Genomic DNA, 25,039 nt, shown 5'->3' on the forward strand with positions numbered 1-25,039 from the left:
TTCTTTAGGTGCTTCTCAGCCATTCGGTGTTCCTCAATTGAGAATTCTTTGTTTAGCTCTGTACCCTACACACAGAGGCTTTTAAGTCATAAAAGGGGAGAACTAGGGTTGGCTTCATTCTCCAGGATATTCCCAAGAGGCTTACAGATTACCCATTTCAAAAAAAAAAAAATTGATGTTTCGCTAGGCAAAACCATGTATTACAGTGGGCCCAGTGCACCTTTGGATTTTCTTTAGCTCACAAACAGATTGTAGAGATACCATTTAATAAAACCCAAGTGCTCTGATTCTGTTACCAACAACAATAACCACTAAAGAAAAATTAGATACAGCAGATTTCTTTAAAAAATAAAAAAATACTGAGACTTCTCAGCAAAGGGGACCATTTAAAAATGAATAGACAAGCCAGGGGCTGGAGGAAAAGAATCATAGAACAAACTGGACAGGAGACTGGCATCCAGGATCAGGAAAGAGCATCTAGTATCAGGCGTGATGGTACGAATGTGTAATTCCAGCACTTAGGTGGCAGAGGCTGGAAGAACATTGCAGGTTCAAGACCAGACTTGTCCTTGTACTGAAAGATAACTGGTCTCAAAATAAACAGAAAACCTTCTGACTTAACTAATAGAGAAAAAATCACGAGCGGACAAAAGATTTAAGCAGATCTATGAAGAATGGCCAGATGGCTCATCAGGTAAAGGTCACCAAGCCTGACAAACCAAGTTCAATCTGATTAGTAAAAAGAGAGAAGCAGCCGGGCATGATAGTGCATGCTTTTAATTCCAGGAGTCATAGGCAGGCATATCTCTGTGAGCTTGAGGCCAGCTTGGTCTTCAGAGAGAGTGTTGGAATAGCCAGGGTGCCACAGGGGGGGAAAAAAAACTATCTCAGAAAAGATGGAGGAAGAAGAGGAGGAAGAAAAGAAGATGGTGGTGGTGGTGGTGGTAGAGGAGGAAGGAGAGAAGGAAGAGGAGGAGGAGGAGGAGGAAAGAAGAGAGAACCAACTCTTTTTGTTGTTCTCTGACCTCTACATTCTAACCATTGTATGTGAGCACACACACACACACACACACACACACAGAGAGAGAGAGAGAGAGAGAGAGAGAGAGAGATAAAGAGAGAGAGAGATTCATAAAATATATATAACATGTTAAAAATAGCAGTTAAATATGGTTTAAAAAGAAGAAAATATATTAAAAACCCATAAAACAGCTCTATATCCTCGATCACCAGAAAAGAACAAATTAAAGCCACAATGAAACACCAGTGATTATGCAACCAGCATGACTTAAAATAGATACACTAAAGATACTACACATTATATTTAAAAAAAAAAACACTTGGAACACTTGTATATCATTATTGGGAATATAAAATTGTATGTTCACAGCTGGGTGGTGGTGGTGCACACCTTTAATCCCAGCAATCGGGAGGCAGAGGCAAGCAGATCTCTGAGTTTGAGGCAAGCCTGGTCTACTGAGTGAGTTCCAGGACAGCGGGGGCTACATAAAGAAATCCTGTCTTTAACCTCCACCCCCCAAAAAGGAATACTTACCTTGGAAAAATGTTTCATTTCTTTAAAAATGAACCATATGCCAGCTGTGATCCAGCAACAACACAGTAGGTATCCCCCACGCCTACCAAAAGACTGGCACACTACACAACAGTTTTAGTCCTGATCGACACAACTAGAGAATCCTAGCCCTTGTCAAGAGCAGACAGCTAGACCGTGGAGCACTGTCCTGCCGTGGAGTCCTACTCAGCAATGCCAATGGGTGAAGTGCAAACACATCCAGGAACGTGGAACAGTGGCAGGCACTGGCAGAGAGACCACGCGGGAGCTCAGGATGACGAAAATGTTCCGTTTCTTTCCTTTTCTTTTTTGTTTTGTTTTTTTGATTTTCGTTCTTGTTTTTGTTTTTGTTTTTTTTCTGAGACAGGTTCTCTCTGTGTAGCCCTGGCTGTCCTGGAACTCACTCCGTACACCTGAGTGGCCTCAAACTCACAGAGATTCGACTGCTTCTGCCTCTGAGTTCTGGGAGTATAAAGGCATGGGCCACCACCACCTGACAATGTCTGTATGTTAGTAAGGGTTTGATGCACAGATAAATATTTTCCAGAATCCCAAGCTTACAACTCTTACATTTCAACAATACAACATTTCACATCAAAAGAAAAGCATATAAGTGTTGCCCTGATGATTGACGTGGATATTGAGGTGGGTTAATGCTTATCAATTTTTTTTTATTCTCAGTGTTGGGGATTAAACCCAGGACCTTATACATACTTGCCAAATATTCTATTACATTACACTCAGCTGTATATATATATATATATTTTTAAATACTGTTGTGATTGGAACTCAGGGCCTCATACATACTAGACAAGTATTATATCGCTGAATTATATCTCCAGTCCAAAACATAAGGTGGACTGATGAAGATAAGCTCCCTCTCTCTCCCCTCCCTCCCTCCCTCTCTTCTTCCCTTCCTTTCCCCCTCCCTCCCTCCCTCTCTCCTTCCCTCCCTCTCCCCCTCCCTCAGTGTGTGTATGTGTGTGGGTGATAGAGAGAGAGAGAGAGAGAGAGAGAGAGAGCAGTACTCTTTTACATGTATATGTGTATGTGTGTTCTGCCTGCCCGTGTATCTGTGTATGTGTATGTCTGTGCATCCCAGGTATGTCTGGTGCTAGAACAGTGTCAAATCGCCCTAGAACTGGAGTTACAGACCATTTGGAGCCACTATGTGGGAGCTGGGAATCGAGCCTGGGTCTTCTGGAAGAAAAACTGATGCTTTGAGCCACTGAGCCATCTCTCCAACCCCAAGAACAATCACATTTTAATGATGACATCTACAGGAAGATGGGAGTCATATGGTGGTGCACTGTAAAGTTCTTCCCAGTTGGTGTGTATTTGAAAACCCTCACAATAGAGCACTTGGGAGGGTAATCAATGTGCCTTTGTGACCTGCAGACCCTCTCCAGTCATTTGTTAGATTTGAATGCTCCCTTTCTTAATGCTATATTGTCAGCAGATTACAGAGAAGACAAAGACTGGGGTTGGGAGACTCTCCTATCTAACTTCTTTTCTTTCAAACCTGGTCTTTTTATCTGCGTGGACAAAAGAAGCCAGCCCTGGTTCCTATGAAAAGGGGGAAGGTAGAGGAAAGGACCTGTGACCTTAAAAACAACTCGAAGCTCCTCCCGTACACTATTGAATATCAAGAGCAGGCACTCACTCCAGACTTTGCAGAATCGAGAAATTAATGAAACCTCAAGGCTGCATCCTCAGAGCCACTGAGGAATGATAATTACAGACAGTATTTCTGGAGCAGACACATAACCTTGGCTCCCAGGGTACCCCCTAAAGCACTCTAATAGTAGGCTATTTGTGGAAGTTTTTTTCCACCTTTAATAACAGAGAAATAATGTTAGAAGGAAAGAAATCCCTTATTTAGCCACTGGGGTGTTATTATTGAGCCCCAGCTGAAGGCCCCCTTAAAAGCATCCATATGGTAAAAGAACATGTTTCCCCGCGAAATCAAAACTGAGTACATCTGAGACTTCTGAGCATCTTTTTTTCTTGGGTCTTAAAATGGATCTGTGCATATTTGTGGAAAACATTTTTATGATGTGCTATCTTCCAAAGTGAATGGTTATTTATAATTCATAAAAGACCAGAGCACGGGAAACTTCTCCCTTTTATTAGCCCTGTAAAGTTAGGCCAGCTGATCAGAACATATTACAGACATCAGCTTCCCTGTGTGCTTGAAGTTTTTCTCTTCAGACTAAACTGGGAGAGTCAGCCCTGCTGAGCCTGCTCCTCCAAAGCTTGCGGGGCCAAATCTCTTTTGATTAAATGTTAAATAAACAAAACATCCCTCTTAGAGCCAATCTCTAAAGACACAAAAGGCAAAAATACTTGGAATGCTAAACATACTTTTAAAATGTCACATAGCCGTTTCTAAGAATGATGATATGTTTTAAATAGATTTTTCTTTTCTGTTTCCAGCGTTTTAACTTGACTTTAGATATGGCCACCACATCACTTCCTCTTGAGTCAGAGTCCCTATGGCATGAGCGAGAGAGACTTGAGCTGATGATTGAAGGCAGCAAGGACTTGGACCCACGACAGGGACCCTGGTGCCAGGGGTTCCCACCCAGCTGCACCTGGCCGTCCCTTACAGGCTATGATATCATCAAGAGTTATTTCCTTCAGAGTCCTGCTTCTTGGCTCAGCCAACTGGCACCACGCCCACCCTATTTGCTGGTGTGCCTCACAGCCAGCCACACACAAGAATGACACAGAGATTTCGGAGATCTCAGTTAGACAGAAAAATAGCGTGTCTTTGCTTTCTTTGAACTTCCCTGTCCTCTAATATTGCAGATGAGCCCTGCCAACTCTATTTTAGAATTATATGGAGATAGAAACTCTTTCTCCATCTAGACCTTTAAATGCCTTAAAAATATGGGTCGGTTGCTACCAAACATAAAAGGGCAGTTCATTTATTCCATGGGGTTCTCTGGAAAGGACTGCTTTGCTGTCTATTCCACACCATACTCCTGCCCCACGACTGCCCACAATCAATGATTTTCAATCACATTTAATGTCTTGCTGCACAGAGTAATTCTTTGATCTTGTAGGCTTTCTGGATAGCTGATACTGTGGAGCTGAAGTTAATGTCAAGGTTCCTTGCTTAGGAGCAATTAAGAGTACCATCAATATTGCTTGACCTAGGAAAAGAGACTCAGTCAGGAGGCTACCACTTCAAACCACACTGAAGGCTTGCCTTAAATGGGTGTGTAAGCTTCCCGTTGTTGCAACAAATGCTTGGGATAATCAAACCAAAGAGTAAGACGATTTGTCTGGGCTCATCATTGTCAAGGTTTCAGTGCAGGGCCGTTTGCCTCCCTGACTCTTGGCTGTTGACAAGGTAGAATATCCTCACTTCCTGACCAGAATAAAACAGAAGGCAGAAGAAGAAAGGCTGTGGCCCTAACGATTTCCTTCCAAGGCATGTTCTCCGAAGATCGGGAGACCTCTTGTCATTTCCAAACACCTGCCAACGACACCAAACTGTAGATAAAACCTTTAATGCATGGGCCTTTGAGGGCCATTGTACATCCAAACTACAGTAGAGGGGAAGACTGGCTTGGGTAGAATTCAGTGTTTCACTCCTTCTTACTGGTTAGTAGGGCCTCAGCTTCCAGAGAACAGTGTAGACACAAGGAGTTGGGTAGTGGAGTTGTACTATCCAAGCAGCTTTTGAGAGAGCTTTTGTCATCTTGAGATGCCTGCCTGAGAAGATCAGAATGGAGAGCTCAGCCATATGCCAACTGTCCCATGTGGTACCAATAGGAGGACTGGAAAATGCAGTATTTATTCAGAGGGTCATAGTAACATCATCATGAAGTCACCCATCCACCCCGAAGTGGTTCGCATTTTACAAGGTCCACTGGGAGAGAGGCATACCAGAATGAGTAAGAGTCTGTTTTCTTTTCCACCCTTACTGTTACTCAGCATAGATATCTGAGTATTGTTTGCTTTAAAAGGAGTGTGGGGGGGGGGAGCTGGTAAGATGGTTCAGTGGCTAAGAGCACTGACTGCTCTTCTGAAGGTCCTGAGTTCAAATCCCAGCAACCACATGGTGGCTCACAACCATCTGAAATGAGATCTGACGACCTCTTCTGGTGTGTCTGAAGACAGCTACAGTGTACTTACATATAATAATAAATAAATCTTTAAAAAAAAAAAAGGAGTGGGTGTGTGACAAAACCAAGAGGACAATGTGCTGTTATCCTATTTTGGGGGTGCACTCTAGCCAAATTTATTTCTCTACTACAAATATGAAACCTGTCAAGACTCTCTTCATCGGCTATCATTCAAAACATTAAATCACTGGATGACATAAACGTTAACAAAATGTCTCCCAGAATCTCACAGCTATCCAGTTTATCTATCTATTCACACTCCAAATACTCCCAAGAGATGAGTCTCTGTGACCGCTGTCCTTCAGAGATCATACTGAAGGTGTTCTATTCCATGTGCCCATGCCTGGCCTGATCACAGCTTTCTCTTGATCCTGAACCAGGGCAAGAAGATAGGGGATGTAGACAGGCCTCAGATAATACCTCCGGTTCATGAACTTTGTCTACCTCCTTTTCTGGGTTTCTGCCACCTACTCTGTCTATTAAAACCTGGTACATGGTCAGTTAAGAGAAAAACTAACATTTTACTACACTGGGAAAGCATCCCAGGATACAGGGAGGGTAAAATGTCAACTACTCACTTTGTGTTTCTGAAATTTAAGCCAGTATTGGCAAGAACACCGTGTTTGATTTTCTTTTCTTCTTTGTAGGATGCTGTCCCCACCCCCACCTCCCTAGGCAAGTGCTCCCAGCTCATGTGACTAATTCTCTCAGTCTACACTCCAGTCCAATCATCCTTCTGGTCTCCAGGGACAGGCCATTGGTCTTTCTTCAAAAGACTCTAAACATGGCTTTCTTATTTCAACATCCACTGAGCTAAATCCTTTGAAAGCCTAGGTTTTGCTGGGCAAAGTGGAGGACTTTATATTTTTCCCATCCTAAGTAAGTGCTATACCACTGAACTATGTCCTTAGCTTCTTTTTTAAAAAACTTCATTTTGAGACAAGGTCTTGCCATGTTGCCTAAGCTTGTCCAACTCCGTAGCCTAAGTGGGACTTGAACTTGCTGTCATTCTCCCTCAGCCTTCCAAGCACTTGAGACTCCAGGCCTGTGTTGTAAGGTCTAGCTGAGAATTGAATGGGAAAGAAATCTGGGTGAAGAGAAGGCTGTCAAAAGGAGCCAGGTGTAGGGGGCTCATGCCTGTAATCAGAAAACCTTGGAAACTGAAGCAAGAGGATAGTTGCAAGTTCTAGACCAATCTGGGCAACAAAGTAAGTTTTGGGCCAGCCTGGGCAACAGATCAAGACCACAGCTAAAAAAATAGATTAAATTGAGTTTAAAATAAAGTAGAGACAATGCCAAGAAGAAACACAAAGTGTCCCTCTTGTGTGGGAGCTCTGACTAATACTATGGTCTGATTACTGCACTTCATAAGTAGGCCAGACAAGCTCCAGTGGCCAGTAATTCTTGAGGAAGTTTCCATCCCCCCAAGACAAGGACAAGCTTCCTGGTTTATTGGGAGCAGCCCAGCAAGGCTGGGTTACAGGTATGAAAAGCTACAGGTGGAATACGATACAGATCCTCCCAGCTTCGGAGGCCTGTGCTAGGCCCTGAGGCCCTGGGGCAGCCACCTGTGGAAGGAAGGCCACTCTCCCTCACCTTTCATTAGTTGAACTGATAACAGTTCTTCCAGAGCTAGCCGAAGACAGAACCCCTTAATTTGCTCAGAGGCATACATTCCTGTCTATCACTGGTTTTCTCGATGATAGGTGATCACCTGAGCTCAAAACTTCTCAGCCCTCCACCCCTTCTCTATCAGTACGGAAGGTAGACAATTCCAGCTGTCCCTCTTGCCTGATTTTGACTTTGGGCATCCCTGGCTGTGGTTTCCCCAAGCTTCTCCATCCTTGACTCTGTTTAGCCACGTAGGTCTTGCAGACACACGATGCCAGCCACTTTATATAATTTAAATTTTTCTAAGTGGCACCTTGATGTCCGAGAGGCAGAGGACCCCACAGCCCCGGCCTTGCTGCAGGTCCGGGAACCCCCAAACGAGCTCCAGTCTTCCACATCTCAGACTCTGCTTTCCCACCCCTAGAGCAGTGTCTTAGTGCTTCCCTGAAGCCCAGTACCGCCCAGTGCTGCCGTGGGATGAGCATAGTCAAACTCTCCTGAGTTCTGCCTCCTCAGGAAGCCGTACCTAGTGGATGGATGGACACAGACCCACATGAATGGACATATTCTTAAACAGCAAAAATTAGTGTTTTGCATCCACACTTATGGAAAACAAATTCTCACATAATTCACCAATTAAAATGTGCAATGGGATTTGATGCCCTCTTCTGGTGTGCATAAGTAAATAAATAAGTGTAAAATATTTTTTAAAAATAAATTTAAACATTTTAAAAAAATAAATGTAAAATATTTTTTAAAAAATAAATGTAAGATACAAAATCTATACTGATAAATAAATAAATAAATAAAATGTGCAATTTAGTTTATCTTAGGTATATATAACAAATTTATACTGGGCAGTGTGGAATGCATAACACATGGTCTCAAACAAGGGGAGAGGGAGGGCAGAGGAAAGGAGAGAGAGAATAAAAGAATCTGTTATAATTAGTACTTACTTCCAATTTCCTTCCAAAACCCCCTCTGCCGCCAGCCTGCCTTCTGTCTCTATGAATTTGCCCATTGGCCACTTCATATAAATAGAATCATGCAAGGCATAGCCTTCTGTGTCTGGTTTCCTTCACTTAGCACAATGTTTTCAAAGTTTATTCATGTTATGGTATAAATTACAATAAAGTTATTTTATTTAGCCCAATCTATCCAAAATATTATTGTTTCATGTAGTCAAAATAGAGGAAAATGATTAATGATGTGTTTCACTTTTTTTTTTTTTTTTATACTCCGTTTTTGAAGGTCCATGTGTATTTTAGACTTCAGCCAACTGCATTTCAAGTGTTCGGGGACCACACGTGACGTGTAGCTACTATACTGGCTAGCATAACCCTAGCCAGAGTCCTTTCTGTTTGATAGTCTTGTTGTTTGATTTAGTGTCCTTGTGTTTTTGTGAGACTGTGTAACTTGCTATGTAGACAACATGGGCCTCAAATGTGTGGCAGTCTGTCTGCCTCAGTATCCACAGTAATGGGATTGCTGGCATGTGCCACTTCCACCTACCCCACCGCCACCCGCTCACCTGCTCCAGCTGTTCTTTCTGCTAGTCTTCCCCGACGCCCCCCCCAACACAAAGTAAGTGCCTTACCACTGAGCTATGTTCTTAGCTCCTTTTTCCCCATTTTTAATTAGATATTTTCCTTATTTACATTTTAAATCTTATCTCCTTTCCTCATTTCCCCTCCGAAACCCCCTATTCCCTCCCCCGTACTCCCTCCCCATGCTCACCAACCCACCCACTCCTGCTTCCTGGCCCTGGTCCCCTATACTGGGGCATAAAGCCTTCACAGGACCAAGGGCCTCTCCTCCCAATGATGATCAACTAGGCCATCCTCTACTACATATGCACCTGGAGCCATGAGTCCCACCATGTGTACTCTGGTTGGTGGTTTAGTCCCTGGGGGCTCTGAGGGTACTGGTTAGTTCATACTGTTGTTCCTCCTAAGGGGCTGCAAACCCCTTCAGCTCCTTGGGTCCTTTCTCTAGCTCCTCCATTGTGCTCAGTCCATCTTAGCTCCTTTTATAAAAAACTATTTTGAGACAAGGCCTTGCAGAGCTGCATAGCCTCCTCTTGAACTCACCCCGTAGCTATGGTTCTCCCTCTGTCTTCCAAACACTCGGGATTTTAGGCCTGTACCATGAGGCCTAGCTGAAAACAGAATTGTAAAGAAATCTGGGTGTAGAGAAAGATGACAAGAAGGAGCCAGGAATACAGACTTGTAGCTGTAATCACAGAACCTTGGGAGTGAAGGCAGGAGAACATCTTTCTCTAAGCCCCACTCCACTCCTGGGTACCATTTCCTCTCCCCAGGCACCTACTTACATCAATATTGGTGGATGACTTAGGGATCCTAAGGCTGGACCACTCTGCTGTTTCACTAAATGTTCTCGTCCCCTGCAGAGGGTCCTGAGCTTATGGTCTAGCCTTGGCTATTGTAATCTCTCATCTCGGTGGTTAACTTGACTACATCTGGAATGAGCTAAAACTTAAGCTGCAGGGCATGCTTGGGATAGATTTTCTTTACCTAGTCGTTTGAGGAGGGGGGACGACCCACCTTAAATATAGGCTACAACTTTTATGGACAGCCCACATATAGGGTATGGAATAAGGAAGCTCTTTCTCTTTGTGCCTGCTTCCCCTCACTTTCACTGGCAAGTTAATCTATCCTGTTGGTGAGACATTCCTTCGCTTGTATTAGAACCCACATCTTCAGATTCCAATATAGACTCCAGGGATCTTCTGGGACCCCAGCACCTGTTTGGGACTGCTGAGACAGCTAGCCTCAGTGACTGAGTCACTACCACATTCCATTGCAAGATAGTGTTGTTGACTATTCAGACGTGTGTGTGTGTGTGTGTGTGTGTGTGTGTGTGTGTGTGTGTGTGAGAGAGAGAGAGAGAGAGAGAGAGAGAGAGAGAGAGAGAGAGAGAGGGAGAGAACTCTATCAGTTCTGTTCCTTCAGAGAACCCTGACTAATACAACCATTGTCATTGACACAGAAGCCAACAGGCAGATAACCCTCTCTGCTGACTTTGTTTCCCCAGGTACCCAGGGAATGGGGCATCTTGCTACCCTGAAGCTTTTTAATTCTTCCCAAGAGGGCTGGGTGGTGGTGGAGTACTCCTTTAATCCCAGCACTTGGGAGACAAAAGCAGGGAGATTTCTGAGTTCAAGGCCAGCCTGGTCGACAGAGTGAGCTCCAGGATAGCCAGGGCTACCCAGAGAAACCCTGTCTTGAAAAACCAAGAGGAAAGTCTTGAAAAAAAAAAAAAGTTTAAAAAGAAAATTTTCTCTTAAAAAAAGAAAGTCTGATGTTTCTTTTTCATTTTCTCCCCAGGTACATTTTCCAGTCGTTGTTTTGCTAACAGTAGACACAAGCACACAAAATGAGCTCAGTGGCAGAGGCGAGTTAGTAAAATTGCTGCATGCTTCTGTACAGCTTCATCCTGCTCTTGTTGGCAGTCTCAGCAAGAAAATGGACATCTAATCGGTACTAGTAAGCATCTTATTAGTCTGGCACATGAGCTATCACCTCCTTCCAGACTCCCTAGAAAGAGAAACACTTACCACACTACCAGGGACTGCCCAGGACACAAGGATTGCTGTATGAAGCAGTAGCTTTATGAACCAATACAGTATTTATCTATAAGGTAATATGTAAGTTATTCGTAAAAGTCTGTGACAAGATTGACACCTCGAGATGTTTGTAAAATTTCCTTTTTTTTTTTTTTAAAGAAAACACTTTAAAAATGGGGGCTATATAGTTCATAAAATAGAAGACTGTGGGGGTAAAATTTAATAGATCCAAACTTAATAAGGAGTTAAGAACAGCAGCATTAGATTCTTGCCTGTTTCCTTTCAGAGCAGGAAGTCAGGGGACAATGAGCCAGCCCTGCTGGAGATGGACCTTGGGGTGGTTGGCTTTAGGGAGAACTTCCTGTTACCAGCACAGACTCACTGGAGACCCTCATGGAGGAAGCTTCACATACTCCATCACTGGTAGAGGAGTACCTTCTAGGAATATCCTGTTTTCTATTTATGATCCAGAGAATAAGCCATAACACTTTTCCCAAATTCTTCTCTAGAGTCTGGCTTTCCCAGCTTGTATTAATATATTATTTTATTCACAGTTAGCTTTTTTTTTTTTCCTTTAAAGGCAAGGTTTCTCTGTGCCACCCTGGCTGTCCTGGAACTCACTCTGTAGACCAGGCTGGCCTCAAACTCAGAAATCTGCCTGCCTCTGCCTCCCAAGTGCTGGGATTAAAGGCATGTGCCACCACCACCCAGCTCTTCAGTTTCTTGATTAGCCTTTCACAAGGCAATAGCATCCTGGGAAATGATAGCAAGGGAAGATGCCTTGAAGGCCTGAAGAGTTCCTGTGAGCTAATCACATTACGTGTTCTCTTCGACTCAACTGGAACTTCATATTCTACCAAGAGTAGCAGCCTCGCTGCCATTTCAGGATTCCCCACCACACCTCACTCAACAACTGCCTGGGCGTCTATGCCCAGGAGTTAACACCCAGTGCCCCAGGGAGCATCAGGAAACATCACCATCTTCATTGATACACAATTCAACAGGCTGTGAAGAACCAAGCTTTCTTGGGAGCACCCAGTTATGAGTCACAGACTCATTGGCTTCCATGTGGAATCATTTTCCGCTGTAATTAATTTCTACCCGTTGTGCACATTCCTGAGATCGGAGGTACCTAACATTTGTTAGGGATTCACGTCTCATTTCACAATCCTATGAAATTACTTCAGTTGTTTCCAAGGCAATCTCCCTGCAACCCTGGTAATTCTACTACTGTTGTCATTGAAGAATGCCTGAGACGGCTCAAGGGTACTGGTCTCACCCCCTTTCCTAGTGCTCATTTCCAAATGGAAGGAATTCTTGTGATGTAATAGGGTGGCGAGGAGAGTTCGCTTTAGTGCCGGCAAGTTTTTCCATGTTATATTTGAGTCAGTTATTTGCATCTGGACTCTATTTGTTAACATCACCGTGTTTGCATAACTACATTGAATTATGAAAAGACTTCCATTTTGAATGGTGAATACATGTGCACATATGTTTATACACACATACCATCACCATCTTCACTATTAATCATCATCATCATCCCTACCACTACCAATAAACAAGCACCGAGCTAGAAATACCAGTCAGGGGAAAGCTGTACTGCTATTGTTACTTCTGCCATCACCACCACCGCCACCACCACTGCTTTGAGACAGAGAGAGAGAAAGAGAGAGAGAGAGGCAGAGACAGAGACAGACAGATATGTACACTCAGAGAGACGACTCTTAAAGTCTATCACAAAGCCTTTCTGGTTTTAATTTCCTCTTCTCCTTTTGAAATAAGATCCAGTAGCTCCAGCCCTCCATCAAGAGTAAAGTAGCTAGGAGTGGGCAGGAAGGAGCATGGCAGACCACCCAGGAATTGAGGTGTCTGATGCGGAAAGGAAAAGTTCAATGAAAGTGTAAAGATGGTGTCAAGTGGATGTTAATAAGTTCCTGATTCTCAGGCTCCTATTTCTTTCCAAGGAAGTTCCTTTTACTTCGCCCTTGGGGTCATCATCCAATCAGAAAGGGCTGAACCCTGTTGTTTTCCCATGAGCATACCCAAACCAGGAGGCGGCAGACACCTAGCTCTTTCAAAACCAAGGTTTTCAAGTCAGGAGCAAGGCCCCTGTTGCCTCAGGATGTCTTCTGTCTTCTTTTCACACACATTTCTTAACGCCATCTGGTGTGTTCTGTCGCCTCCATTAAACTACAGAATACCTACTAGAACACAAAGATCTGGCCTTGTTCTGCTTAAGTATGCACCGCACCTTCCTTCTAGTGCCTGGGGCAGGGGGATTGCTGGACTTTCACTATCTGTCTCACTATCATTTTAATCGACTTTTCTCTTTTAGTTTGCAAGATCTGTGATGACAGGACCTCAGTTTGTGACAATTCAAGGGACTCCCTGCTTAGCTGAGCCATTAATATCTGGGGGAAGCAATAACATATAGGGGTGTGATTTAAAGGGTCTAGAAAAGACCCTTCTACACCTACCTGTAGAAATGTTTTGTTTTTTTTTTAAGTGACACTTTGGCAGGGCGGTGGTGGTGCACACCTTTAATCCCAGCACTTGGGAGGCAGAGGCAGGCAGATTTCGAGGCCAGCCTGGTCTACAGAGTGAGTTCCAGACCAGCCAAGGCTACACAGAGAAACCCTGTCTCGAAAAACAAAAACAAAAACAAAAACAAAAACAACAAAAAAAGTGACACTTTGGCTCACATCTTTGATCCTTGTTTAAATATAAATGCCCCAGGAAGCAGCAATATGATAAGTTATCTGTGGCTTAGGAGAGATAGAGGGTGATAGATAGTGAGCCTAAGAGGAAGGAGATAAAATAGCAATTAAAAATAAAAGAGCAGACGGGGACTTACAGTTAGTCCCATTCACATCACAACCTTCTTTGTAAGGTAACATGATGTAAACAGGAAGACTTCCTCTCTATGACAAGACTTAAAGACGTGGTGTGGGTGCTAGAGAGATGGTTCAGTGGTGAAGACCAGTGGTCATTCTTGCAGAGGACCTGGGTTCGATTCCCAGCACCCACATGGTGCTTTACAACCATGGATATCTCCAGCTCCAAGCAATCTGATGCACTTTTCTGGCTTCCCTGGGCACCAGGGATGTATGTGGTGCACAAACCATGCAGGCAAAACATCCACACACATTAATAAAGAAGGAGGGAGGTTCATTAAGAGAACATTAACTGTGCCAAACAGTGCTCTGAACTCATAACCAGCAGCAACATTATTGCTGGCTTCAGCTACCTGGGATTAACCCTATTACTCCCCTCACTGTAGAGATGAAATACGGAAGCACAGATATCCTCAATGTCATTCAGACAGAAGCAGTCAACTCAAGAGAAGATTAACTGACAAATAATTAAACTCACTTTCCCTCATCCCTTTTCCCTATTTCACCCAGGATTTTCATTCTCCCTTGTGGAGAGACTCACTTTAGCCAATTAAAGGAATCCTAGGTATGGGGATCAGAGAAACTCTGTGGAAGGAAGAAGCAGAATTCCAACCATATGTGTGAGTTCCCCTACAGAAAATTGTCAAGAAGTGGCAGGAACATGCTGCTATAGACCACACCTGAAAACCATGGCGGTGATCCAGGATTTTAAGATAACCAGGAAGTGTTCTACTTCAGGGGTTCTCAACTCTTGGGTCAGATCCCTCGGGCCAAACAGCCCTTTCACAGAGGATCATATCAGATATCCTGTATATCAGATATTTACATTTCAATTCACAACAGCAGCCAAATTATCGTTATGAAGTAGCCTCAAAAACAATGTTATGGTTGGGAGCCACCACAGCATGAGGAACTGAATTAAAGGGTCGCATCTTTAGGAAGGTTGAGAACCACTGGTCTGTTGTAATGTAGCCTCTCAAGTGCTTTCTCCCATACAATTGACTAGGCAGAGGTTGATCAAAACCACTTCTTCATCCCTGGTCATACCCTTATAGAGCATGGCCTTCTTGATGTGGGATGCTGCTCTCTGTATGCATGTGCTGCTTGGTGTGTAAACAAACGTCTCTGTGGATAAGCCAACAGTTTCTTTTCCCTGAGGAGGATGAGTTGAAAAAGTTCATCTTGATGCTCTCTAGAAAATAGATTCTATTACTCCTTACACTAGAAAAATGTGAAACAGACTGGCTTTCCAGACCTAAGGTGTTTTCCCAATCGTCACAAGGGACCCATGGACAACAAGCACCCGATAAAACAGTGGAGCACCATGTTCTGATAAGGGCTGAGCACATGCATGTAGGGCTAAAAGGAGTGGTAGGGTGCTGGAAATGAGATTGCTTGAGGAACCCGCATAGTAGTCCCAAGGCAAACAAAGAAACATGGCTGGGAGGTGACCTGGGCACTCACACCCTCTTTTTTTTTTTTTTTTTGGTTTTGTTCTGTAAACAGGGTTTCTCTATGTATCAGCCCTGTCCTGGAACTTGCTCTGTAGGGTAGTCTTGAACTCATAGAGATCCACCTATCTCTGCCTCCTAAGTGCTGAGATTAAAGGTCTGCTCAGGCCCAGCTTTTGGTAAGGGAGTCAGGGGTGGCCGAGCTGAGCAGCCAGTGTTCTGGAGCTGGTGCCAACTTATCACTGCTACCATGTTCTCCTGTATTCTGGGAAGGACTCTTTGCCATCGTAGGCAGTACCAGAGAGCAAACACTGGCTCCCTTGCCAAGCTCTGCAAGCTTCCTGGTGAAAACAAGTTTGAAGTATTTTTTTTTTCAGACAGTGTGTCTTCAAACCCCTTTGATGACCTTTATTATGTAAAAGAAATAATTCCTAAAATCATCTGGAGGCTTGGGGGTGGCAGATCGCCAGAATGAGCAATGCAGCGAGTTTCCACGTTTCTGCTTTCCTTTATTATCACCAAAGACTGAAGTTTGTCTTTGTACACAGAGGGTAGAGGGTCAACTTGTTGATGTTTTTGGAAGATTAAAACTACCAATAAAATGCTGTGAAAAAGTTATACTTTACTCCTGAATTTACAGGATACAAGTAGTTTATATTTTACTTTGAAAAACAACTGTCATCTCGGAGATAGCTCTGACCTTCACCTCTCTCCAGTGGCACAGAAAACACTGAGAGCCGGTTAGGTTGGGCTCCTTCTCGAATCCCTAGCTAACATTAGAGCCAGTTGGTGAAACTGTTCCAGAAGGATTAGGAAGCTTGACCTTGTTGGAGGAAGCTTGTCACTGGGATGGGCTTTTAGGTTTCAAAGGCTGGAAACATTCTGTATCCTCTCTCTCTCTCTCTCTCTTTCTCTCTCTCTCTCGTAGATCAGATGTAAGCTCTCAGACACTGTCCATTGCCATGCCTGACTGCCTACCTGCTGCCATAGTCCTCACAATAAAGGCCGTAGACTCACCCTCTGAGACTGTAAACAAGCCCTCAGTTAAATTCATTCTTTTGTAAGTTGCCTTGGTCATGATGTCTCTTCACAGCCACAGAAAGGTGACTAAGATATAGCCTAATTCATCTCTTTGGTAAAGTACCATACTGAAGGGCTGGGATCCTTGTCCTCTGATTGTTAGAAAGGCTTTGTGTCCCTCCAGGATGGATACTTCTGAGTGATGCTTTAGTGCTACTGAGCAATCTGTGTTTTCAACCTTATGTCCCCTGAGAAGAGCAGAGTCCCTGCTTAGCACCGGGCCCTACCTTAAGGGAACAGTTTCTTTTTACTTTAGGGTTTGAATGCAAGTAAATGGTTCTTCCCTGGAAGACTCTTCAGGAGCCATTAGCTTGCCGTTGTCACTAAAGTTTTTGCTGTTTGAACTCTCCTGTTTATTGTCGTCTTGAGTATACAAACACCCACAATCTGGGAGACAGTACAGACGGGATGGGTGAACCATCCGGGTCTTTGACCTCAAACTCAAAGAGAACCCAGACTGTGGCCATTGTTCCGCAGCCATTACTTGAAGGAGAGCAGCTGGTATCACCACCACGTGGATCCGGAAATAAACTCACAGAACCAGCGCTCACAGGATATCTGCGGAGGAAAGCCCCGTGGAGGAGTCAGGGACCTTAACATGTGTAAGCCTTTGTCCTTTCAGGAGCTCTTGGCAGACCACATGCTTGCTGGTTCAGTAATGCTTTGCCAGTTACTACAGCAATGACTACACGGAATTTGTTATATTAGCAGATGCCGATCAACAAATCTCATTGTTAAGGTGCATCCAAGGTCATGACAATGCCAAGGCTGTCTATTATGAATTACAACAGGCCACACTGCTGACCCATCAGTAAGAATCAGGCTGTGTGGAGAAGTAGCGCAGGCCGGAAAGAGGCTCAGCCAAACCAGAAACAGTTGAACCTTGGCCGAGCTCTGTGTTACCTGCAGAGAAGAGCCAAGTCTCTTAGAAAACTGCTCTCTCCGTTTGCAAGCAGAGACAGGGCACCCAGAAGAGGCCCCAGGAGGCTGGGAGTATGCTCAGGCAAACTTGAAACCCAAACCCTGAAAGCTAAGCCCCAAATCCAAATATGTTGTTACGCAAAGCATCCACAGATTGGCTCGTGCTTGATTATCGTATGAGGTTACTCGTTGGCATCTACTGCGCAATTCTCTGGCATGCCCGTGGCTCATCAGTGGCATGCTTTCCTGAGTCAACATTGACCCGCAGCCTGGCTCAGGGAGGACCGCTTCAGCCCGGTCCAAGAGGCCATCGTTTTAGATGAAACCTAAAGCCTTCAGTCCTGTTTGTTTGCGTCATCCTGCTTGGCTTTCCGTCTCCAAGGACGACCTGGTGAGCCTATGCAGAGTGCTTGCTTGAGGAAATACACTGAGGGTTGCACCTAACTGTTGAAGTGCTGAATAGTTATCTGTCATCAGCTGGATGCAAAAAGTTACAATCCCTGCCAGGACTTTGGAGGCCAAGGGAGATGGCATCTCTCACGGGAGCAGCGTTAGGCCAATTACAATGTTCAGAGTTTTCCCAGAGCTCGGAGTTTAGAGCTCTTTGCCATCAGTTTGTTTCCTTAGCTGAGTTTCTTAAACACACACTACCCCTTGTGGAGCTCACTGGGCCTCCACCCAAAAGCTAAAGGATACAAAGAGGAAGAAAAGACTCAACAGCCGACCCTACCCAAAGGGAGAAACCAAGCCAAACATTTGAGCCTTTCATTATTCTCCAAGAGCCTGTCAATACTTACAATAGGGGGACCAGGAACAGCCAAGATGTGCAGCAAAGGAAGGTTGGCTCTGTACAGTGTGGAAAAAACAAGCAGCTGTTAAAATCAAGCTGTAGATTATGGAGAAAACTTTAATGATGTGGAAAAATATAAACAAGAGATTGTCACAATGAGGGAAGTTATAAGACAGCATGCATGTTTGGTTGTACTTTATAAATAAACAGATACATATATTTTACTTGATGTGAACAGGTGGAATATAAAATAGGGAAATATAATGCTAATAATAATATATATAAGTTAGAATTGAATACGTTTTCTATTTATTTTCCTCTGGATTGTCTACAATTTCAACACTATTTTTTATTTTAATTATTTTTAATATTTAAAAATATGTGCTCATAGTACTCAGGTCAAACAGTAGAGGAATTTGCCCTGTTTTCCTCTAGCTTATCTGGGACATGGTCTCCCATAGATGAGTATGTTCCTTTGTTTCTGTTTTTCTTTTCTCTTCTTCACAATATTTCCTTTGAGGCCCAGCCTTACAATGTAGCCTAAACTAGCTTTGAACTCTTGACCTTCATGCTTCAGCTTCCCAAGTGTAGGATGACAGGAGTGTGGCACAATGTTTCTTTTCCTTGTTAATCAGTTTGCTGGATCTCTGGCCAGTGGAAATAGGAGTTACTCCCATAACCCATAGAGGCAGGGTCTCAGCCTTCTTGCTGCTGGCACAAAATGGAGTAAGGAATGTATCTATTGGGCATGAAGGGAACACATCGAGAGGAATTTAACCTTCCTTGAGTCTTAAGTAGTGAGATGAGTCTAAGCCCTAAATCTTCCAACTAACTCAGTGCTGTCTGCCAGGGCACCATCCTACCCTCAGTGGGGAATGGGTACTGTTCAAGGAGCTATCTTGCTGATGTTTTCCTTTGGTCTTAGCATCCCTGGAGGGAACTGGGGGAGGCCAACTCCCTTATTGTATGGGTAATACTTGCTAACATCTGCTAGGCTCCAGGCATTTCATGTGAAGCCAAGCTCCATTTCTTGTGAATATCTCACATGCTCTCACATGAACTCTTGGGGGTTGGTAATGTTGTTGTGCCCAGTTTACAGATGAAAAAAAAAATGAGGCTCAGGAATATTGAGCAATTATCAGGTAACCCACAGCTAAGGCATGACAGAACCAAGATTTGAACCTATATTTAGATAGAAGTTTTTTTTTCTTTTGTTCTGTTTTTTGTTTTGTTTTATTTTGTTTTTGTTTTGTTTTCTAGCACTGTACTCAACCTCTTGCAGGCTTAGCACACAAGTGTTTTGCACAGGACATGTTTTAATTACTCCTTCTTTCCCCCTACTTCATTATCCACCTCTTTTTTTTTTCAAGTAGAGAAGAAACAGAAATAATGTTATAAAATACAGGCTGGTGTCAGACAGGGTTCAAGGGCCCCACTTGGGATTCAGGACTCACTGCCAAAAAGCTAGAGTTAAAAACAAAACGAAACAACCACAGTGATTCTCGCTGGCAGCAGAGATGCTGGCACTCTGTCTCCAGGAGTTCAGCCTGTCCCATACAAGGTGCTTGCTCCCAGGTATTTGTAGTTCTTATGTAACCGGGCACCACTTTCAACTTGGCCAACACGTTAGTGCTTGTAGGTACAGCTCATCGGTTTTTTTCAGTCAGACATACAATGCACCCTGAGTCATGCGTCAAGGGCTCAAACAAAGTTTTCATTGTGAATAGAGCCCTAGGGGCCTCGTCTTACAATCCTCACATGTGTGTTGTGTCACCCGAGTGGAGAAAGGGCCTGCCTGGTGCTGGGGCCTATGGTCCTCCGCACCAACAGCAGGCAGACTTGGGCATGCCATGAGCTATCACCCACCACCCATCACTGGCCCTCTACAAGCTGGAGGCTTGGGCCTCACTTAAACAGATTCTTCATTTGCTCTTCTTTTCACCCACAGTGCTTGTGACCTAGTTTCTGATTTGTTTTCTCATCTGTGTCTTAGAAAACTATATCCATTAACTCCACAAAGCACAGAGTTGTACCCCTTTCTGTCTCTTCAAATGCCTCTTCGCTGCTCCACACATCACTCCACCAGTCTCTCCATTTCCCTGCCTCCCTCCCTCCCTCCTTTCTTCTTTCTCTCCCTTCTTCCCTCCCCCTACTCTCTCTGCTCCCAGCTGCATGTGTGGGGTGTATGTACAGGAACATATTTATGTGTGTGCACATGTGCTTGCTGAGATGTATGTTCATGTATACGCTGTAGTTCAGTGGTCAATACCACGATGTCTTCTTCAATTGCTTTCCACAGTTGTTTGTTTGGTTGTTTGGTTGATTGGTTTGGTTGTATTTTATTGCTCTTTGTATTAATTTTTGAGACAGGTTTCTTTGATGAACCTAGAGCTTGCCATTGCTAGCTGGCTAGCCTGCAAGCTCTGGGAACTCTCCTGTCTCTTCCTCCATGTGGAGGGACTACAACTGAGGTTGCAGATGTTCAGGGCCACATCTGGCATTCTACTTGGGTGCTGGGAACTCTCCTGTCTCTTCCTCCATGTGGAGGGACTACAACTGAGGTTGCAGATGTTCAGGGCCACATCTGGCATGAAACTTGGGTGCTGGAAACTCAAACTCAGAGCTTCATTTTCACAGGGACCTCTTTGTCCACTGATCTCTCTCGCTCTAAGCTCCAAACCTCTCACAATTATAGCAGCAGACAGGCTGGAGGCACCCACAGAACATGGAGGCTTGAGTGTTGAAATGAGTTAACGCACTGGTTCAAGAGCCAGATGCTGGGAGAAGCTTCTCTGTTCTGATATTCAGCAACTCAAGAGTCCTGAGAATACTCCTTAGCCCCATCTAAATCTAATGTTCTCTACAAGTGAAGCTAGGCTGTACAAGAGTCCTTACTTCTTAGCATTGATAAGAGCCCTGTATTAGGCTCCGAAGCCCTGGCTTTGGGGTTCGGCTTACATGTGCTATTTGCAGGTGACTTAGACCACAACACTGAACTCTCTGCCCAAGTGACTTTGCTAACAATTGAGAGTAATAAAAACGAGGGCTCCCTATTGGGGTATCAGAAGATTAAAGTGGTTAATAAACATTCAATCTCTGGTATATGTATAGTGCCCAGTCTCTACACAGATGTCTCCTACAACAGTTGTCCATCATGATCTTTCTCCTGCTTAGAATGGTGCTTGCCAGGGTACACAAATGAGCCAGTTGTACCCACAGCTGAAAAAGCTTCATTCTCTTGCTCTCTGCTCTTTGGCTATTTGTGTTATTCTTATCAAACAATCCTGTCCAGGGTCTGGGCACAAGCCTTCTTCTCTGCCTTCTGTACAGGTGAAAGCCAAACCAAGAGAGGTCTAACTCACATGCCCATTGGAAGAACTGAAGTAAGGTAGAACCACATGGCAGGTTTCTCCATTAAAGTTCTCCTTTGATTTTGTAAGAAGAACAGTTATGGCTTCCTCAGTGGTTTTGTGTGATCTTTACACACACAAATCACGCCACATTTAATTTTCTTCTCAAATAAGGTCAAGCACATGTGCTAGCTGTTTTTTTTTTTTTCTTTTGTCAACTTGACACAAACTTAGACATAACTGGGAACAGGGAATCTTAATGATGCCTTGGTAAGACTGGCCTGTAGGAAAGCCTGTGGTGGTATGGTCTTGATTGATGATTGATGTGGAAAGGTCTAGCCCATGTGGGTGGTGCTGTCCCTAGGCAGGTTGTTCTAGGGTCTATAAGAAAGTAGGTTGAGCAAGCCATGGAGAGCAAGCCAGTAAGCAGTGTTCCTCCACAGCCTCTGCTTCATTTCCTGCCTCCAATTTCCTGCCTTCAGTTCCTGGCCTGACTTCCTTTCATGATAGACTGGGATGTAGAAGTGTAAGCAGAAAAAAAAAAGAAACTTTCCTTCCCTGTTGCTTTTGGTCATGGTATTTGATCACAGTATCAGAAACCTAACTAAGAGAGCTCAGGGCTCCACAAACTATGCATCTCACTAGTTTACTATTGTAAAACAAATGTAGCCCAGTTAATAGAAAACATACAAGAAATGGGGGTAAAAAATTGAGAATTTTGTTCTCCTTCACTACCTCTGTTCATTTTATAGTTCAAGACTTTCAAAGAACTCAAATCTTAAAGGAATCCAACTAAGGATAATTATAGAGCATGAAAACTACCTTTTCTTAGACTCTGTGGCAAGGGAAGGATGTGCCTGGATCTTCTTTGGCAACAAGGAAACCTAGAGTAAGTGAGACCTGTATCATAATATGGTTGTCAACCCTGGAAAGTGTTCAGAGCTAGTGTCCCCACAGCATCAGCACTTTCCAGGAGAGAAACAATTCATTTGCCAGCAACTGACTTCAGGAGACAGTTGAAAGTGCTGGGACTGTCTGAGTTCACTTCTGAGAGTGGAGTCCAGGTTGCAGGACCCAGGGATGCAATGTGAAAGTTAAGCCAGAAAATCCACAGTGGTCACTTTGGTATACCTTCTGTGGAAACCCAGTTTCTCATAGGGCAAGTTTATGGTACACGTCTTATTGGGATATTTCTTTGGTTTCCTGAAGCTCTTACGTTCTGTATTTTTACTGCACCCTTCCCATCCACACAAACACATTTTTCAGGTAAAGGCACTGGAAGGTTCTATTTCAAAAGAAGAAGGAATATGACCAAGAGAATCTTTCCATTTGCAAAAATAATGCAAACCCTTCAGTGTACAATGTCCTGCAGAGCCGGAGAATTGTACAACAGCCTTCAGTAACACATTTTTCATGGCACTTTGTCACTGAAGACATACTTTTAAACAGTCATTCTGAATGTACCCACCACATTGAGACTTTCATCAGCCTTAGGCACATATGCCTTCTCAGGCTTCTTTCTCCATTAAGCACACACACACACACACACACACACACACACACACACACACACACACACAAATAGACAAGATTGGAGGGTGGGGGAGAACAAAAGTCTGTCATGGGTCTAGCAAGAGCACCAAGGAGTCAGCTCCTAACACCATGGAGAGAGCAAGAGGATGAAGGAGAATGTCTCCAGGGAGCAGAGTCTTTCCGAAATATGGGCTTGGGGCTGGGTTTCAAATATCAACGTTTCCTGAAGGCCACTTGGAGAGTTAAGAGGAAGACACTGGGCCAGGAACAATCACACTCTGTGGAGCTGTGGTGGACGTCATAGCCCTCTTAGCAAGTAGAATTTTGTTTTGCTACTTTGTGGATGCACACACAGGAGGATTTTGATGTCAAACAACTATGTCCAGATGAGTGGGTCATGGACACTAGGTGGAGAACATGGCTGGCTAAAAAGAGAGGGCGGAAGCTCAGGGAATGTAGCTGCTTCTGAAGGGGGAAAGCCACATATTTAGTGTGGAAAAACCTTTCCCCCTGATTGTATAAAAGAACATGGTTAAAAGCAGAATATGATTTTCATCGGTGCTGAAAAACAACAGAATAAACGAGATGCTGCTAATGCTGTGAGCCTTGTCAATGGGGAAAATGTATGTATTTTAAGCACTGATCAAAATCTGGCAATGCCGTTGCCAGGTGTTCAAGGCACATGAGTCTGCCAAGCTTCCGTGGTTGGAATATCTACAGCAGATATTCCGGCTGTCCCAAGAACCACTCTAAAAACTTCCTAAGTACTTTTCACTTACATCAGAATTCTACTATGTGAATGGTTTTGTTCCTTTATTTTGTTTTGTTTTTAAATCTCCATTTATCTTTTTAATAAGTAGACTAAGACCCAGAACCCTTTGGTAAGTGGCAGAGCTGTTTGATTCAAGCCAAGACACCACAGACCTAAGGTGGAAGCTCCGTGGCCACAGACTCCACTTTTCCCGAAGCCCCTTGTGTCAGCCATCTACTCTGGACAGCCTCTACTCTGACCAGCCTTCTGAAGGCGCCATAGGCAAGTGCTCTCTGACCCAGCAGTAGAAACCCTGGCTAAAACAGTTAACTTTCAATTTGAGTTAAAAGGCAAATAATTTGTTTAACCATACCTACATGCCAATTGATGTTTTGAGTTTACAGACATTAAGAAAGTATTAATGGTTTGTCTGGAAGTCAAAGTTAACTGGGCATCATATGTTTTAGACAAGCATCTCTGCCCATGCTTGCAGTGATGAATTGCCTGACCCTCTGAGTCAGTTACCAAGGCTTTGCCGAGAGCCTCCTTGTTGCAATGAAACACCATGACCAAAAATCAAATTGAGGAGGAGAGGGTTTATTTGTCTTACACTTCCATATCACTGTTGATCATTGTAGGAGGTCAGAACGGGAACTCATCAGGGCTGGAACCTGGAGACAGAAGCTGATGCCGAGGCTCATGGAGGGATACTGCTTACCGGCTTGCTCCCTGTGACCTGCTCAGCCTGCTTTGTTATAGAACCCAGGACCATCAGCTCAGAGACGGCCCCACCCACAATGGGCTATGGCCCTCCCCCATCAATCTCTAACTACAAAAATGCTCTACAAGCTTGCCTACAGCCCGATTGTATTGAGACATTTTCTTAATTGTGGTGCCTCCCTCTCAGATGACTTTAGCTTGGATCGAGTTGATATAAAACTATTCAGCACGTTGAGTGAGCGTTTTGTTTATATTTTCTCAGTGTGGCAGTCCTAAGCAGAGGCCGGGCCATTCATCCTGCTTGGCAGCTTCTCCCCTCTCATCCAGCTCTGGCGTCATGCGCACTGGTGAAGACCTGGTGCATAAACCGTGGTTTCATCCCAGTTTTCTGGAAAGTCCAGGCTGTAACCCAACTGGACCGGGGCTTTGCCAGGCAGACAAGGTAACCGCCTAGTCACAAACATTCCATAGACAGACCCTGTTTCCCTCATTGTAAAACGCACAGCTTAATCAATGAACCTGTGGTTCTCGAAGGTAAATCCATTTACCAAGACGCCCATTCGCAGCTCATGCTCCTCCAGTTTCTTTCTATGAAAGAGCTTTCCAGGTTCCTCTTGAGAGACATTTAAGCATTATTAGA

The 25,039-nt window shown here is 44.0% G+C and overlaps 1 long non-coding RNA gene across 2 annotated transcripts in view; it reads right to left on the reverse strand.

The window, feature by feature from the left end:
• Positions 1 to 25,039, reverse strand: part of LOC116083628 — a 58,449-nt gene that overhangs the window by 3,526 nt on the left and 29,884 nt on the right. For both annotated transcript variants that reach the window (XR_004115814.1, XR_004115815.1), the window contains exon 4: positions 18,053 to 18,101. This is a non-coding gene — a long non-coding RNA (uncharacterized LOC116083628). The remainder of the gene's footprint in view (positions 1 to 18,052; positions 18,102 to 25,039) is intronic.

This window comes from Mastomys coucha, unplaced genomic scaffold, assembly GCF_008632895.1.
Source record: "Mastomys coucha isolate ucsf_1 unplaced genomic scaffold, UCSF_Mcou_1 pScaffold8, whole genome shotgun sequence".
Lineage (NCBI taxonomy): Eukaryota > Metazoa > Chordata > Mammalia > Rodentia > Muridae > Mastomys > Mastomys coucha.